Here is an 18308-nt window from a genome sequence, read left to right as displayed (position 1 = left end):
TTCATTGGTTTCATGAGAATGAAATGAACCCTGGTCAGACTCAGAAAGATACATCTGGAGACTTTGAACCTGATAATCGTGTTAGTGTTGGAAGATACTGCCCAGTCTCAGAAGGTGATTATATAAATAATAGGAATCTGTATCATAAATGCAAAACACTTTTGATGCTGAAATTCCAAACTTAAAATAGAAAATGCAAAAATAGCCAGATAGTCAGCAATATCCGGAGAGAGAAGCATTTCAGGTGCACTATTATAGATGCACGAGTATATTGTACAACATTACTCACTACAGTGATGTACTCTACATGGAAATTCTACAATGTATTATATGGCACATCTTGACTTGTAACCTTTACCACTTGCAAAAAATATCTCAATGAGGACTTGTAGAGCCTATCACCTGCTTCAGTGTTGGTATCTTTCGTTTCAAGACTAGTGTTTATTAAGTTTGTGTTTCACAATAACATCTCCACCACAGACATACAGGTGATTGAGGTCCAAAGTGGGGATAAGCTTAAACCACATAATCTCATGTTCATTAATATTAGCTATGACCCAAATTGGCATTAAATCAAATTTAATGAGGATTTACAGGTGTCAGAGGTTACGAGGAGAAGGCAGGAGAATGGGGTTAGGAGGGAGAGACAGATCAGCCATGGTTGTATGGCGTAGACTTGATGGGCCAAATGGCCTAATTCTACTCCTATCACTTATGACCTTAAAGCACCAACTACCTATTTGTATAGCTAATGCATACAATATGTGGGAAACTGAGTGATCCCACTTTCTGTGGTATAAAAAGCATCTGTGGAGGGAAATAAATTGTTCATGTTTTGAGTTGAGACCCTGCATCAGGACAGAGTGGAGGGAAGATAGATAGTATAAAGAGCTGAGAAGTGAGATACGTGCCAGTATCTGCTAGGTGGAACAATGAGGGTGAAGGATGATGGACAGATGGAGCCAGCTGGGGAAGAGGGGATTGGAGTTGGGAGTGAGAGGGATAACAGGTAGAGATGTGTAAATTGCATCAACAATGTGGGCTTGAGTCTTGCTGTAAACACTGGCGACATAATGGAACAGCTGGTGGAGCTGCTGCCTCGCAGCGACAGAAAAGCTAGTTCGATCCTGACCTCGGGTGCTGTCTGTGAAGTGTACACGTTCTCCCTGTGACCGCATGGGTTTTCTCCGGGTACTCCGGTTTCCTTCCATATCCCAAAGACATGCCGGTTTGTGGGTTAATAGGCTTCTGTAAAAATTGCCCCTAATATGTTAGGGAGTAAATCCGAATGAAGAATAACATAGAACTGGTGTGAACAGATGATCGATGGTCAGCATGGACATGGTGTGCCCAAGGACCCGTTTCCATTCTGTATGTCTACGTGGCATACAGAATGGATGAAAATTGACTCTCATGGCTCCAGGAAAGCAAGCACTACACAGCCAGTTTCATGTTCATCATTTTCTGCAGGCGTATGGTTTGAGCACAGGGTGTAGTGACACAGGGCATAAAACCACTACAGAAAGGTCAAATGGCACCAAAAATGAAATATGTTTGGTAATTGTGGTTAAGAGGTTATAACGAACTAACCCAACTATTGGTAAGAATATTAAGAAATTATCTGAAATCTAACAACTCATTCTCCTAGTTCTTCCAGCTTCACCTCATTTGAGGAATAAATTGCTCAAGATTCTATGATTCTTCTTGCAACACAAGTAAAATTGCAACACAATAAACAATTAATGCTTCTTTATGATGTTTGCCGAGAAAATAAGTGACATATCTTTCAATAAAATGTTACAACTGTAACAAGATAATGGATTTTAATTACACTGGTGACTGCGTGCAGGGATAATGATGGAAAGGATAGAGTCAGAGGGACGTTCTCAACACCACTTATTTTAGTGCAATCTACAAACTTACCAATTGTGCATTTTACATTCTTATCCAAATCCTTGATATAGTTGACAAAAGGCATAGGGTAGTGGTGGAAGGTTGTTTATCGGACAAGATCCTTCTGATAAGTGGTGTGCCTCAGAGATTAGTACTGGGCCCAAACAGAGTGATCTAGTATGAAAAACAACCTTCCACCACAACCCTCTGCTTCCTGCCATCAACCCAATTCTGCACCCAGTTAAATAGCTCTCCCTAACCTTCTTCTACGTCTTCTTCTTGCGTATGGCGTGCACAGCATAAAGTTGTAGGATAACTTGTTCTGTTTGATCTTATTTGATTGTGCACACCAGGTTGATTGCATTCGTCGAAACAGGGCAGATCACGTGAAGGTTGCAATCTCCCACCCCGATCTAACCTTCCAGAGCAGCCTACCACGCAGAACCTTATCAAAGGCCTTCCTGGACTCGATATAGACTAATAAATCTACAACCCCCGCCACCTTGGTTATTTTGTTCAAAAAACTCAATCAAATTCATGAGACACGATCTCTCACGTATAAAATTGCGCTGACTATCCACAATCAACCCGTTTTACCAAGTACATGTATACCTTATCCTTCAGAATTCTCTGTGGTAACTTTCCTACCACAGATGTTAGGCTTACTAATCTATAGTTCCCAGGTTTTTTTAAAAAATAAAGCTCTTCTTTAATAGGGACAATGTTAGCCACCCTCCAGTGTCCTTGGATAGATCTGATCAGGCCCCAGAGATCTATCTACGTTCATACGTCTTAGGATATCCAGCACTTCCTCGATGCAACATGACTAGCCTTAAGACATCATTATTAACTTTCTCCAGTTCCCTAGTCTTCATGTCTTTCAACAAAAAACAGAAACATTAATTGAGAATCTTGCCCATCTCTTGTGGCTCCACACACAGAGGACCACGTTGGTTTCTGAGTTACACTATTCTCTCTAGTTACCATTTTTCCTTTAATATATTTATAAAATCTCTTTGGATTCTCCTTAATCTTATCTGCCAGAGCTGTTTCATGCCCCAGTTTTGCCTCTTGATTTTCTCAAGTATACTCCTCCAGCAAAATGCTTGACCCCAGCTGCATGTATCTGATCTATGCCTCCTTTTTGTTTCAATTTCTCTCATCATCCAGGGTCCCTTACTCCAGCCTGCCTTGCCCTTCACTCTAACAGGAACATGCATACATAGAAATCAGTTAGAAAATATTTTTAAAACTTCCACATTGTCATCTCAGTCACTCGCCCTGCCCAATTTCCCTTTAAGAGTAGGACAAACTTTGTTCTCTCCCTGGAGGCACTCTATATATTGTCTGGGGGAAACAGTCTTGAACAGACTTGATGAATTCGACCCCATCGAAGACCTTGGCACTATGACAGTCCTAGTCTATATCAAGACCGTTAACATCCCCTGCTATAGTAACTATATTATTCTTGCAGCTGACTGCAAGCTTCTGGCATATTGGTTCCTCTAATTCTCCTTGACTATTTGGGGGCCTATAATAAAGTTGGGAGCTTTATAGTCCCTCAACTAATGCCTTCGTATCCACGTTATCAGCCTGCACCTTCAAGGATCTTTGGGATTGCACACTCAGGTCCCTTGGTTCCATAATACTCCCTGCAACCTTACCATTCATGGAATATGTTCTCGATTCATTTGTACTGCCAAATTGCATCGTCAGCCTATAACAGGTTAATTTCCAAAAAGGCAAGTGGACATCTGCAATTGTAAAAATGTTTATTACCAAATGAATAATGAACGCAAGAGAACATTGGTGAAGGTGGTGCAGCCACTACCGCACAATGCCAGAGACTGGGTTCAATTCTGATCTAGGGTGCTGTTGGTGTGGAGTTTGCAGCTTCTCCCTTGACCATGTGCGTTTCCTCTGAGTGCTCCGGTTTTCTCCCACATCCCAAAGACGTGCCGGTTTATATGTTGATTGTCCTTTGCAAAATTGTCCCAGATGTGTAGGAAGTAGGTGGGAAAAGTAAGATAACATAGAACAAATATGAACAGGTCCGCATGCACGTGGTGGGTTGAAAAGCTCATTTCCATGCTGTATCTCTAAACCGAATTAAAATTTAATACAATGCAGTGTGGGACTTTAAATATCAGGATTACTTGACATATGGAGTTACTCAATGCTTTTACACACCCATCCGAATCCAACTCTCTAGGTCCGCACTCTGTTTTCATCAATCTGGTCATAGCCAAGTAATCTCAACTAAACTTAAGCCCTGTAAATGCTCTGTATGTTTCAATAAGATCACTGCCAATTTCTCTACCCATCCCACCCCATTTCAGGAATCAATCTGGTGAACCCCTGTGGCACTCTACCTAAAATATTTTCTATGGCATGGAAACCAGACCAATACAATATATGTGTTTACGAAGGAACTGCAGATGCTGGAAAATCGAAGGTAGACAAAAGTGCTAGAGAAAGTCAGCGGGTGAGGCAGCATCCATGAAGCGAAGGAAATAGGCAATGTTTCAGGCCAAAATCCTTCTTCAGACTGATGTAGGGTGGGGGGTGGGGCGGGGAAAGGAAAGGAGAAAGAAAGAGGTGAAGCCAGAGGACGGAGAGAGAGCTGACAAGGGAGGAGACAGCAAGGGCTACCGGAAGTTGGAGAAGTCAATGTTCATGCCGCTAGGGTGCAAACTGCCCAAGCTGCACTATGAGGTGCAGCTCCTCCAATTTCCGGTGGTGCTCTCTCTGGCCATGGAGGAGGCCCAGGACAGAAAGGTCGGATTTGGAATGGGAGGGGGGGGTTGAAGTGCTGAGCCACAGGGAGATCCGGTTGGTTATTGCGGACCGAGCGGAGGTGTTCGGCGAAACAATCGCCAAGCCTACGCTTGGTCTCACCGATGTAGATCAGCTGACATCTAGAGCAGCTGATGCAATTGATGAGGTTGAAGGTGCAGGTGAACCTGTGTCGCACCTGGAACGACTGCTTGGGTCCTTGAATGGAGTCGAGGGGGGAGGTAAAGCAACAAGTGTAGCATCTCTTGCGGTTGCAAGGGAAATTGCTCGGGGAGGGGGTGGTACGGGAGGGAAGGGGAGAATTGACAAGGGAGTTACGGAGGGAGCGGTCTTTGCAGAAAGCAGACGGGGGGGAGATGGGAAGATGTGGCGAGTGGTGGGGTCATGTTGGAGGTGGTGAAAATGACGGAGGACTATTTGTTGTATGTGACGGCTAGTGGGGTGAAAGGTGAGGACTAGCGGGACTCTGCCCTTGTTACGAGTGGGGGGGGGGGGGGAGAGAGAGCAGTGTTACAGGGTATTGAAGAGAGCCTGGTGAGAGCCTCACCCGCTGAGTTTCTCCAGCACTTTTGTCTACCAATACAATATATTCCAGGTACCATGTCACCATTTACTTTTCCTCATGATTTTCTTTTTCCTCAGTTACAGCTATGGCTTTTACACAACCTGGACGTTTAATAAAACAAAGCTGTAACTAGAAATAAGTAATAAGGATTTATGCACGCACAATTCTGGCATTTACCCAATTTCTTGATGACTACTATGTGTCTTCACTAAATGGTGTTAGAGATGATCATTGGAATAAGCCATGGGATTTCAGGTCTCATCATTAAAATTAAGTTTGCTTCCTTCCAAAATTGCGCATTGCTGTTTTAAAAACATGATCATTGACCTAATGTTCCATTGTTGGTTCAACTTTAAAACAAACGCCCAGGGTTTTCCCAGACTATAATATCAAGTTACCATACAACATCATGCTTAATTTTCCTTCATTCTTTCCTACCTTGCCCTCAGATCTTCACGGGACCCCTGCAAATCCACCATTTTGATCACACTTCAATTCATTGAATAGTTTACCTTTGTTTGCCTGAGCATTATTTTTTTTCCCCTGACAGGTCTACGAAAATGCACATTTTAACATGTTAATCCCTTTATTAAAATGAAAGTTACTGCTGTTGGATGAGGACAGGATTGAGGATATACAGGATTGTCTTGCGGCTTCTTCCATGTTTTAGACACAGATTATGTGATTTTAAGAACTGCCAGTTTCACGAGGAACCCAAGGACAGCCAAAATCTATGAAACCGGACTAAAAAGCCTGATGATTCAGGATTAAAAAGGTTAAAGCCGGTAAAGAATTTGAGATGCAGATTGAATTAAGCGATACAATTATTTAATGAGTTACAATGCCATACACTCATTATAAAAGAATAAGAATTCATAAAAATATTTTCTTTTAATACACATTTTGAATACTCAGCAAAGTTGTAGTTGGTTCGTGCCCAGAAACACACTCCCTGGGTGGTGCAGCTTGTAGAGGTTAAAATAAGTCTTTTACTGAATGGCATTGTGAAACCAAGTTCCTAGGGGGATGAATTTCAGAAACATGGCTGCTAACCCAAACAGCCAGAGAGTGTTCTTTTTTTAAAACAAAGCTGGTCAAATTCCCAACAGCAGGTTTGGACATATCTTTCAAAGTTGAGAGAATAAATATTTAGATCTTTATACTCACTCCCAATCATAATGGAGTTTAAGGCCTGTAAATAGTTTAGGTGAATCAACACCAACTCCATGCTGTATTGTTACAATTCATGTAAATTTAACCAAAATTTAGGCTAGCAAGTCATATCAAATCACAGTTGAAAAATTCATTTTATCCCCTTGCTCAGAACTGATGTTATAAAGAAAATGGTAAACTGATGTAGTTATGATTGAAGATTTCTGGGGTGTTGGCGAGGTTGGCAAATATGTTGTTTGACAAAAGCAAGTCACCAGGGACTGAATATCAGCAATGGTCTAAAATCATTTCTTGTATTTCTTAATTGTTGATCATTTTTCTTTCTCAGAGGTATTCCTGTAGGAAGTGTAGCAGCATTATCTCACAGTGCTCTCCAGACTCAGGGCAGCGAATACTGTGTCGTTCATTGGGGTAAATCTGTGGCAACAGACAACTAATTATTCATAAAGCAAAACCAAAAGCAACATTTAGCAGATGCAAAAAACTGAAATAAAGCATAGTGCTTAAAATATTGAGCAGGTCAGATAGTATTTGTGCCAAGGGGAACAAAGTTAATATTTCAGAGTAAATGACCTGATGTTATACGTATAGAAGCATCTGCAGTTTATTTAATTTTCACCATATTTTGTCTTACCTGAAGCTGATATGGCTTTCCAGCTCTGATCAATTGAGAGACTAGGAAATTTGTGTGGAAAAAGTGCACATTTTCATCTAAAAATCCATGCAGAATCAGCAAACGATTGGGCCTAGATGAATAAGGTACAACTCGTTTACAAAACATAATTAAGGACCACTCAAAGCACAGTTATTCCCTCTTCTCTCCTCTCCCATTATGCAGAAGATAAAAAAAGTTTGAAAGCACATACCATTAGATTCAAGGACCGCTTCTTCCCCACTATTATCTGACTATTGAAACACGTATTATAGACTTTAATAATAATAATAATGGATGGGATTTATATAGCGCCTTTCTAATACTCAAGGCGCTTTACATCGCATTATTCATTCACTCCTCAGTCACACTCGGTGGTGGTAAGCTACTTCTGTAGCCACAGCTGCCCTGGGGCAGACTGACGGAAGCGTGGCTGCCATTCTGCGCCTACGGCCCCTCCGACCACCACCAATCACTCACACACATTCACACACAGGCAAAGGTGGGTGAAGTGTCTTGCCCAAGGGCACAACGACAGTATGCACTCCAAGCGGGATTCGAACCGGCCACCTTCCGGTCGCCAGCCGAACACTTAGCCCATTGCACCATCTGTCGTCCCAACATGAAGCGTGATACAGACCCTAAGGCCCACACAGTCCGTGCCGACCAGCAATCACCCCATACACTAGTGCTATCCTACACACTCAGGTCAATTTGCAATTTTATCTATTGTCCCGAAGTGTCAACCATCCCTTTGCCTCCAGTTGCTGCTTGATCTATTGTGCTCTTCCAGCAGTTTATTTTTTTAATATCTCTTGTGATGACACACTTTCATAAACATAACCTGGCTGATATGTTGATCAGGAATTAGACATCTCAGTTCCTAATGGTGCTACCACTATAACTTGAAGTCCCACCCCAGACTACATTCTGCCTCATTGTTATTTGTAGTGCTATTTCCTGATGTTGTTCAATGTGAAAGGGCTTTGATTCATCAGATGAGGGAGGGAGGAAGGAAGGTGATAATCAGGAGGATGTTTGTTTGCCAGTTTCACCTGGTGCCAGGGGACTTCATAGGATTTTAAGTCAATGTTGAGAACTTCAAGGGCTACTCCTTGCTGCTGCCTGGAAACCACAATGTGGCCTCTTCTGATGGATCTATCTTGGCAGTGGTACAAAACGTAACCAAGAATCGTAATGAAGGAGTCTGGCAGATTGTCTTTAAAGTATGATTCTGAGAAGACAACTATGTCAGGCTGTGATGTGACTAGTCCGTGGTACAAATCTAATCCCAAAATGTTTGTGAGTTGGTGTTTGCAAGGTCAATTGTGTTGGGGAAGCCTTCACCATGTCTGAATTTGCTGATTTGGTCAATCCCATGTGGAGTATTTGGTTTTATCCATTTTCTGTAGCAGCAATGGTCCAAATGTGAGATTTGTGTTAAGCACATTGCTATGGGTGGAGTCAAATACAGATGAGAGCGAATAAGCATCAGAAAAAAGACTTTGTTATAATTTATATTTTGGGAAATTTCATAGAAACATAGAAAATAGGTGCAGGAGAAGGCCTTTCGAGCCAGCACCGCCATTCATTGTGATCATGGCTGATCGTCCCCAATCAATAACCCGTGCCTACCTTCTCCCCATATCCCTCAATTCCACTAGCCCCTAGAGCTCTATCTAACTCTCTCTTAAATTCATCCAGTGATTTGGCCTCCTCTGCCCTCTGTGGCAGGGAATTCCACAAATTTACAATTCTGGGTGAAAAAGTATTTTCTCACCTCAGTCTTAAATGGCCTCCCCTTTATTCTAAGACTGGGGCCCCTGGTTCTGGACTCGCCCAACATTGGGAACATTTTTCCTGCATCTCGCTTGTCCAGTCCTTTTATAATTTTATATGTATCTATGAGATCCGCCCTCATCCTTCTAAACTCCAGTGAATACAAGCCTAGTCTTTTCAATCTTTCCTCATATGACAGTCCCGCCATCCCATGGATCAATCTTGTGAACCTACGCTGCACTGCCTCAATCACAAGGATGTCCTTCCTCAAATTAGGAGACCAAAACTGTACACAATACTCCAGATGTGGTATTACCAGAGCCCTATACAACTGCAGAAGAACCTCTTTACTCCTATACTGAAATCCTCTTGTTATGAAGGCCAACATTCCATTAGCTTTCTTCACTGCCTGCTGTACCTGCACACCAACTATTCAATTTTTAAATATTGAGAAATCCCAGCCAGGATTGCATTTCACTTTTTTTACAATTTCTACTTGACCGCAAAACCAGGGGATATTAATTTGGGCAAATATGTTTCTCAATCTTTGTTAGCAATGACAGTTTCAAATAAAGATAGTGGTGACAGTTAGGGGAAAAAAAAACTTTTTTTGATCAGGGAATAACACAAGTAATACATTAGTGATACTTTGAGAATGTTCACGTGTTTCTAACTGTTATCAGAAAGTGCTGAACTCCATCTAATACATTTTCACCTGCTGTTTGCAGACAATATTAATGCTATTCAGGCTTCCCGATGCCACAGGAATGCCTGACCTTTGTTCTGGATACAAAGGAAAACTGGCAGGGAACATAAAAACTGACTGCATAAGTTTTTATAGATATGTGAAGAGAAAAAGATTAGTTAAAACAAATGTAGGTCCCTTGCAGTCAGAAACAGGTGAATTGATCATGGGGAACAAGGACATGGCAGACCAATTGAATAACTACTTTGGTTCTGTCTTCACTAAGGAAGACATAAATAATCTGCCGGAAATAGCAGGGGACCGGGGGTCAAATGAGATGGAGGAACTGAGTGAAATCCAGGTTAGCCGGGAAGTGGTGTTAGGTAAATTGAATGGATTAAAGGGCGATAAATCACCAGGGCCAGATAGGCTACATCCCAGAGTACTTAAGGAAGTAGCCCCAGAAATAGTGGATGCATTAGTGATCATTTTTCAAAACTCTTTAGATTCTGGAGTAGTTCCTGAGGATTGGAGGGTAGCTAATGTAACCCCACTTTTTAAAAAGGGAGGGAGAGAGAAAACGGGGAATTACAGACCAGTTAGTCTAACATCGGTAGTGGGGAAGCTGCTAGTCAGTTATTAAAGATGGAATAGAAGCACATTTGGAAAGTGGTGAAATCATTGGACAAAGTCAGCATGGATTTATGAAAGGTAAATCATGTCTGACGAATCTTATAGAATTTTTCGAGGATGTAACTAGTAGAGTGGATAAGGGAGAACCAATGGATGTGTTATATCTGGACTTTCAGAAGGCTTTCGATAAGAGATTAGTATACAAACTTAAAGCACACGGTATTGGGGGTTCAGTACTGATGTGGATAGAGAACTGACTGGCAGACAGGAAGCAAAGAGTAGGAGTAAACAGGTCCTTTTCACAATGGCAAGCAGTGACTAGTGGGGTACTGCAAGGCTCAGTGTTGGGACCCCAGCTATTTACAATATATATTAATGATTTGGACGAGGGAATTGAATGCAACATCTCCAAGTGTGCGGATGACACGAAGCTGGGGGGCAGTGTTAGCTGTGAGCAGGTGGCTAGGAGGCTGCAAGATGACTTGGATAGGCTGGGTGAGTGGGCAAATGCATGGCAGATGCAGTATAATGTGGAGAAATGTGAGGTTATCCACTTTGGTGGCAAAAACAGGAAAGTAGACAATTATCTGAATGGTGGCCGATTAGGAAAAGGGGAGATGCAACAAGACCTGGGTGTCATTGTACACCAGTCATTGAAAGTAGGCATGCAGGTTCAGCAGGCAGTGAAGAAAGTGAATGTTATGTTAGCATTCATAGCAAAAGGATTTGAGTATAGGAGCAGGGAAGTTCTACTGCAGTTGTACAGGGTCTTGGTGAGACCACACCTGGAGTATTGCGTACAGTTTTGGTCTCCTAATCTGAGGAAAAACATTCTTTCCATAGAGGGAGTACAGAGAAGGTTCACCAGACTGATTCCTGGGATGTCAGGACTTTCATATGAAGAAAGACTGGATAGACTCGGCTTGTACTCGCTATAATTTAGAAGATTGAGGGGGAATCTTATAGAAACTTACAAAATTCTTAACGGGTTGGACAGGCTAGATGCAGGAAGATTGTTCCTGATGTTGGGGAAGTCCAGAACAAGGGGTCACAGTTTAAGGATAAGGGGGAAATCTTTTAGGACCGAGATGAAAAAAACATTTTTCACACAGAGAGTGGTGAATCTCTGGAATTCTCTGCCACAGAAGGTAGTTGAGGCCAGTTCATTAGCTATATTTAAGAGAGAGTTACTGTAGATGTGGCCCTTGTGGCTAAAGGGATCAGGGGGTACGGAGAGAAGGCAGGTACAGGATACTGAGTTGGATGATCAGCCATGATCATATTGAATGGCGGTGCAGGCTCGAAGGGCCGAATTGCCTACTCCTGCAGCTATTTTCTATGTTTCTATACCTGTGTCTGTCTACATTCACTCCAAATTTGCATCATATCCATACCCATTCTGTTTATCTATGCACATTTTATAACTAAATGCCAGTCTGTATGATAGAGATGCATGATAGATTCTGTGGGGGTGTTAGCTGAGCATACAAATCAGGAGCATGGTTAGTCCTGCCAACCGAATGGTTTTTTTCAGCTCTAACTGATGTAATATTATTAAAGGATTGGGCAAGCGAGATGCAGGAAACATTATCCTAATGTTGGGGGCGTCCACAACCAGGGGCCACAGTTTAAGAATAAGGGGTAGGCCATTTAGAACTGAGATGAAGAAAAACATTTTCACCCAGGGTTGTGAATTTGTGGAATTCTCTGCCTTAGAAGGCAGTGGAGGCCGATTCACTGGATGTATTCAAGAGAGTTAGATAGAGCTCTTAGGGCTAGAGGAATCAAAGGATATGGTGAGAAGGCAGGAACGAGGTACTGATTGTGGATGCTCAACCATGATCACATTGAATGGCAGTGTTGGCTCGAAGAGCCGAATGGCCTACTCCTGCACGTATTTTCTATATTATGGGATAATGGGATGCTCTGTTGGACTGAGGAGCTTCCCAATAAATGCTAACACAAATTTTGAAATATATAAATATTTATTGCAGAATTAGCATCTTGACAATGGAGAATCTGACCTGGAATTTGATATCTTCTGTAGGGATTGATGTTAGATCCTTATCTTTCATTGGTTTCATGAGAATGAAATGAACCCTGGTCAGACTCAGAAAGATACATCTGGAGACTTTGAACCTGATAATCGTGTTAGTGTTGGAAGATACTGCCCAGTCTCAGAAGGTGATTATATAAATAATAGGAATCTGTATCATAAATGCAAAACACTTTTGATGCTGAAATTCCAAACTTAAAATAGAAAATGCAAAAATAGCCAGATAGTCAGCAATATCCGGAGAGAGAAGCATTTCAGGTGCACTATTATAGATGCACGAGTATATTGTACAACATTACTCACTACAGTGATGTACTCTACATGGAAATTCTACAATGTATTATATGGCACATCTTGACTTGTAACCTTTACCACTTGCAAAAAATATCTCAATGAGGACTTGTAGAGCCTATCACCTGCTTCAGTGTTGGTATCTTTCGTTTCAAGACTAGTGTTTATTAAGTTTGTGTTTCACAATAACATCTCCACCACAGACATACAGGTGATTGAGGTCCAAAGTGGGGATAAGCTTAAACCACATAATCTCATGTTCATTAATATTAGCTATGACCCAAATTGGCATTAAATCAAATTTAATGAGGATTTACAGGTGTCAGAGGTTACGAGGAGAAGGCAGGAGAATGGGGTTAGGAGGGAGAGACAGATCAGCCATGGTTGTATGGCGTAGACTTGATGGGCCAAATGGCCTAATTCTACTCCTATCACTTATGACCTTAAAGCACCAACTACCTATTTGTATAGCTAATGCATACAATATGTGGGAAACTGAGTGATCCCACTTTCTGTGGTATAAAAAGCATCTGTGGAGGGAAATAAATTGTTCATGTTTTGAGTTGAGACCCTGCATCAGGACAGAGTGGAGGGAAGATAGATAGTATAAAGAGCTGAGAAGTGAGATACGTGCCAGTATCTGCTAGGTGGAACAATGAGGGTGAAGGATGATGGACAGATGGATCCAGCTGGGGAAGAGGGGATTGGAGTTGGGAGTGAGAGGGATAACAGGTAGAGATGTGTAAATTGCATCAACAATGTGGGCTTGAGTCTTGCTGTAAACACTGGCGACATAATGGAACAGCTGGTGGAGCTGCTGCCTCGCAGCGACAGAAAAGCTAGTTCGATCCTGACCTCGGGTGCTGTCTGTGAAGTGTACACGTTCTCCCTGTGACCGCATGGGTTTTCTCCGGGTACTCTGGTTTCCTTCCATATCCCAAAGACATGCCGGTTTGTGGGTTAATAGGCTTCTGTAAAAATTGCCCCTAATATGTTAGGGAGTAAATCCGAATGAAGAATAACATAGAACTGGTGTGAACAGATGATCGATGGTCAGCATGGACATGGTGTGCCCAAGGACCCGTTTCCATTCTGTATGTCTACGTGGCATACAGAATGGATGAAAATTGACTCTCATGGCTCCAGGAAAGCAAGCACTACACAGCCAGTTTCATGTTCATCATTTTCTGCAGGCGTATGGTTTGAGCACAGGGTGTAGTGACACAGGGCATAAAACCACTACAGAAAGGTCAAATGGCACCAAAAATGAAATATGTTTGGTAATTGTGGTTAAGAGGTTATAACGAACTAACCCAACTATTGGTAAGAATGTTAAGAAATTATCTGAAATCTAACAACTCATTCTCCTAGTTCTTCCAGCTTCACCTCATTTGAGGAATAAATTGCTCAAGATTCTATGATTCTTCTTGCAACACAATAAAATTGCAACACAATAAACAATTAATGCTTCTTTATGATGTTTGCCGAGAAAATAAGTGACATATCTTTCAATAAAATGTTACAACTGTAACAAGATAATGGATTTTAATTACACTGGTGACTGCGTGCAGGGATAATGATGGAAAGGATAGAGTCAGAGGGACGTTCTCAACACCACTTATTTTAGTGCAATCTACAAACTTACCAATTGTGCATTTTACATTCTTATCCAAATCCTTGATATAGTTGACAAAAGGCATAGGGTAGTGGTGGAAGGTTGTTTATCGGACAAGATCCTTCTGATAAGTGGTGTGCCTCAGAGATTAGTACTGGGCCCAAACAGAGTGATCTAGTACGAAAAACAACCTTCCACCACAACTCTCTGCTTCCTGCCATCAACCCAATTCTGCACCCAGTTAAATAGCTCTCCCTAACCTTCTTCTACGTCTTCTTCTTGCGTATGGCGTGCACAGCATAAAGTTGTAGGATAACTTGTTCTGTTTGATCTTATTTGATTGTGCACACCAGGTTGATTGCATTCGTCGAAACAGGGCAGATCACGTGAAGGTTGCAATCTCCCATCCCGATCTAACCTTCCAGAGCAGCCTACCACGCAGAACCTTATCAAAGGCCTTCCTGGACTCCATATAGACTAATAAATCTACAACCCCCGCCACCTTGGTTATTTTGTTCAAAAAACTCAATCAAATTCATGAGACACGATCTCTCACGTATAAAATTGCGCTGACTATCCACAATCAACCCGTTTTACCAAGTACATGTATACCTTATCCTTCAGAATTCTCTGTGGTAACTTTCCTACCACAGATGTTAGGCTTACTAATCTATAGTTCCCAGGTTTAAAAAAAAAATAAAGCTCTTCTTTAATAGGGACAATGTTAGCCACCCTCCAGTGTCCTTGGATAGATCTGATCAGGCCCCAGAGATCTATCTACGTTCATACGTCTTAGGATATCCAGCACTTCCTCGATGCAACATGACTAGCCTTAAGACATCATTATTAACTTTCTCCAGTTCCCTAGTCTTCATGTCTTTCAACAAAAAACAGAAACATTAATTGAGAATCTTGCCCATCTCTTGTGGCTCCACACACAGAGGACCACGTTGGTTTCTGAGTTACACTATTCTCTCTAGTTACCATTTTTCCTTTAATATATTTATAAAATCTCTTTGGATTCTCCTTAATCTTATCTGCCAGAGCTGTTTCATGCCCCAGTTTTGCCTCTTGATTTTCTCAAGTATACTCCTCCAGCAAAATGCTTGACCCCAGCTGCATGTATCTGATCTATGCCTCCTTTTTGTTTCAATTTCTCTCATCATCCAGGGTCCCTTACTCCAGCCTGCCTTGCCCTTCACTCTAACAGGAACATGCATACATAGAAATCAGTTAGAAAATATTTTTAAAACTTCCACATTGTCATCTCAGTCACTCGCCCTGCCCAATTTCCCTTTAAGAGTAGGACAAACTTTGTTCTCTCCCTGGAGGCACTCTATATATTGTCTGGGGGAAACAGTCTTGAACAGACTTGATGAATTCCACCCCATCGAAGACCTTGGCACTATGACAGTCCTAGTCTATATCAAGACCGTTAACATCCCCTGCTATAGTAACTATATTATTCTTGCAGCTGACTGCAAGCTTCTGGCATATTGGTTCCTCTAATTCTCCTTGACTATTTGGGGGCCTATAATAAAGTTGGGAGCTTTATAGTCCCTCAACTAATGCCTTCGTATCCACGTTATCAGCCTGCACCTTCAAGGATCTTTGGGATTGCACACTCAGGTCCCTTGGTTCCATAATACTCCCTGCAACCTTACCATTCATGGAATATGTTCTCGATTCATTTGTACTGCCAAATTGCATCGTCAGCCTATAACAGGTTAATTTCCAAAAAGGCAAGTGGACATCTGCAATTGTAAAAATGTTTATTACCAAATGAATAATGAACGCAAGAGAACATTGGTGAAGGTGGTGCAGCCACTACCGCACAATGCCAGAGACTGGGTTCAATTCTGATCTAGGGTGCTGTTGGTGTGGAGTTTGCAGCTTCTCCCTTGACCATGTGCGTTTCCTCTGAGTGCTCCGGTTTTCTCCCACATCCCAAAGACGTGCCGGTTTATATGTTGATTGTCCTTTGCAAAATTGTCCCAGATGTGTAGGAAGTAGGTGGGAAAAGTAAGATAACATAGAACAAATATGAACAGGTCCGCATGCACGTGGTGGGTTGAAAAGCTCATTTCCATGCTGTATCTCTAAACCGAATTAAAATTTAATACAATGCAGTGTGGGACTTTAAATATCAGGATTACTTGACATATGGAGTTACTCAATGCTTTTACACACCCATCCGAATCCAACTCTCTAGGTCCGCACTCTGTTTTCATCAATCTGGTCATAGCCAAGTAATCTCAACTAAACTTAAGCCCTGTAAATGCTCTGTATGTTTCAATAAGATCACTGCCAATTTCTCTACCCATCCCACCCCATTTCAGGAATCAATCTGGTGAACCCCTGTGGCACTCTACCTAAAATAATTTCTATGGCATGGAAACCAGACCAATACAATATATGTGTTTACGAAGGAACTGCAGATGCTGGAAAATCGAAGGTAGACAAAAGTGCTAGAGAAAGTCAGCGGGTGAGGCAGCATCCATGAAGCGAAGGAAATAGGCAATGTTTCGGGCCGAAATCCTTCTTCAGACTGATGTAGGGTGGGGGGTGGGGCGGGGAAAGGAAAGGAGAAAGAAAGAGGTGAAGCCAGAGGACGGAGAGAGAGCTGACAAGGGAGGAGACAGCAAGGGCTACCGGAAGTTGGAGAAGTCAATGTTCATGCCGCTAGGGTGCAAACTGCCCAAGCTGCACTATGAGGTGCAGCTCCTCCAATTTCCGGTGGTGCTCTCTCTGGCCATGGAGGAGGCCCAGGACAGAAAGGTCAGATTTGGAATGGGAGGGGGGGTTGAAGTGCTGAGCCACAGGGAGATCCGGTTGGTTATTGCGGACCGAGCGGAGGTGTTCGGCGAAACAATCGCCAAGCCTACGCTTGGTCTCACCGATGTAGATCAGCTGACATCTAGAGCAGCTGATGCAATAGATGAGGTTGAAGGTGCAGGTGAACCTGTGTCACACCTGGAACGACTGCTTGGGTCCTTGAATGGAGTCGAGGGGGGAGGTAAAGCAACAAGTGTAGCATCTCTTGCGGTTGCAAGGGAAATTGCTCGGGGAGGGGGTGGTACGGGAGGGAAGGGGAGAATTGACAAGGGAGTTACGGAGGGAGCGGTCTTTGCAGAAAGCAGACGGGGGGGAGATGGGAAGATGTGGCGAGTGGTGGGGTCATGTTGGAGGTGGTGAAAATGACGGAGGACTATTTGTTGTATGTGACGGCTAGTGGGGTGAAAGGTGAGGACTAGGGGGACTCTGCCCTTGTTACGAGTGGGGGGGATGGGGGGAGAGAGCAGTGTTACAGGGTATTGAAGAGAGCCTGGTGAGAGCCTCACCCGCTGAGTTTCTCCAGCACTTTTGTCTACCAATACAATATATTCCAGGTACCATGTCACCATTTACTTTTCCTCATGATTTTCTTTTTCCTCAGTTACAGCTATGGCTTTTACACAACCTGGACGTTCAATAAAACAAAGCTGTAACTAGAAATAAGTAATAAGGATTTATGCACGCACAATTCTGGCATTTACCCAATTTCTTGATGACTACTATGTGTCTTCACTAAATGGTGTTAGAGATGATCATTGGAATAAGCCATGGGATTTCAGGTCTCATCATTAAAATTAAGTTTGCTTCCTTCCAAAATTGCGCATTGCTGTTTTAAAAACATGATCATTGACCTAATGTTCCATTGTTGGTTCAACTTTAAAACAAACGCCCAGGGTTTTCCCAGACTATAATATCAAGTTACCATACAACATCATGCTTAATTTTCCTTCATTCTTTCCTACCTTGCCCTCAGATCTTCACGGGACCCCTGCAAATCCACCATTTTGATCACACTTTAATTCATTGAATAGTTTACCTTTGTTTGCCTGAGCATTATTTTTTTTCCCCTGACAGGTCTACGAAAATGCACATTTTAACATGTTAATCCCTTTATTAAAATGAAAGTTACTGCTGTTGGATGAGGACAGGATTGAGGATATACAGGATTGTCTTGCGGCTTCTTCCATGTTTTAGACACAGATTATGTGATTTTAAGAACTGCCAGTTTCACGAGGAACCCAAGGACAGCCAAAATCTATGAAACCGGACTAAAAAGCCTGATGATTCAGGATTAAAAAGGTTAAAGCCGGTAAAGAATTTGAGATGCAGATTGAA

At 42.3% G+C, this 18308-nt stretch overlaps 1 long non-coding RNA gene across 1 annotated transcript; it reads right to left on the bottom strand.

The window, feature by feature from the left end:
- Positions 1 to 6065: 6065 nt before the first annotated feature.
- Positions 6066 to 7228, bottom strand: LOC116989358. Its single transcript, XR_004416225.1, has 2 exons — positions 7062 to 7228; positions 6066 to 6844 (listed from the first exon to the last, which is right to left on the bottom strand). It is a non-coding gene; the product is annotated as an uncharacterized LOC116989358 (long non-coding RNA).
- Between the last annotated feature and the right edge of the window lie 11080 nt (positions 7229 to 18308).

The sequence above is a fragment of the Amblyraja radiata genome, chromosome 29 (genome assembly GCF_010909765.2).
Source record: "Amblyraja radiata isolate CabotCenter1 chromosome 29, sAmbRad1.1.pri, whole genome shotgun sequence".
NCBI lineage: Eukaryota > Metazoa > Chordata > Chondrichthyes > Rajiformes > Rajidae > Amblyraja > Amblyraja radiata.
Note: the sequence above shows the minus strand (reverse complement) of the source record. Positions and strands in the feature narration are given on the sequence as shown.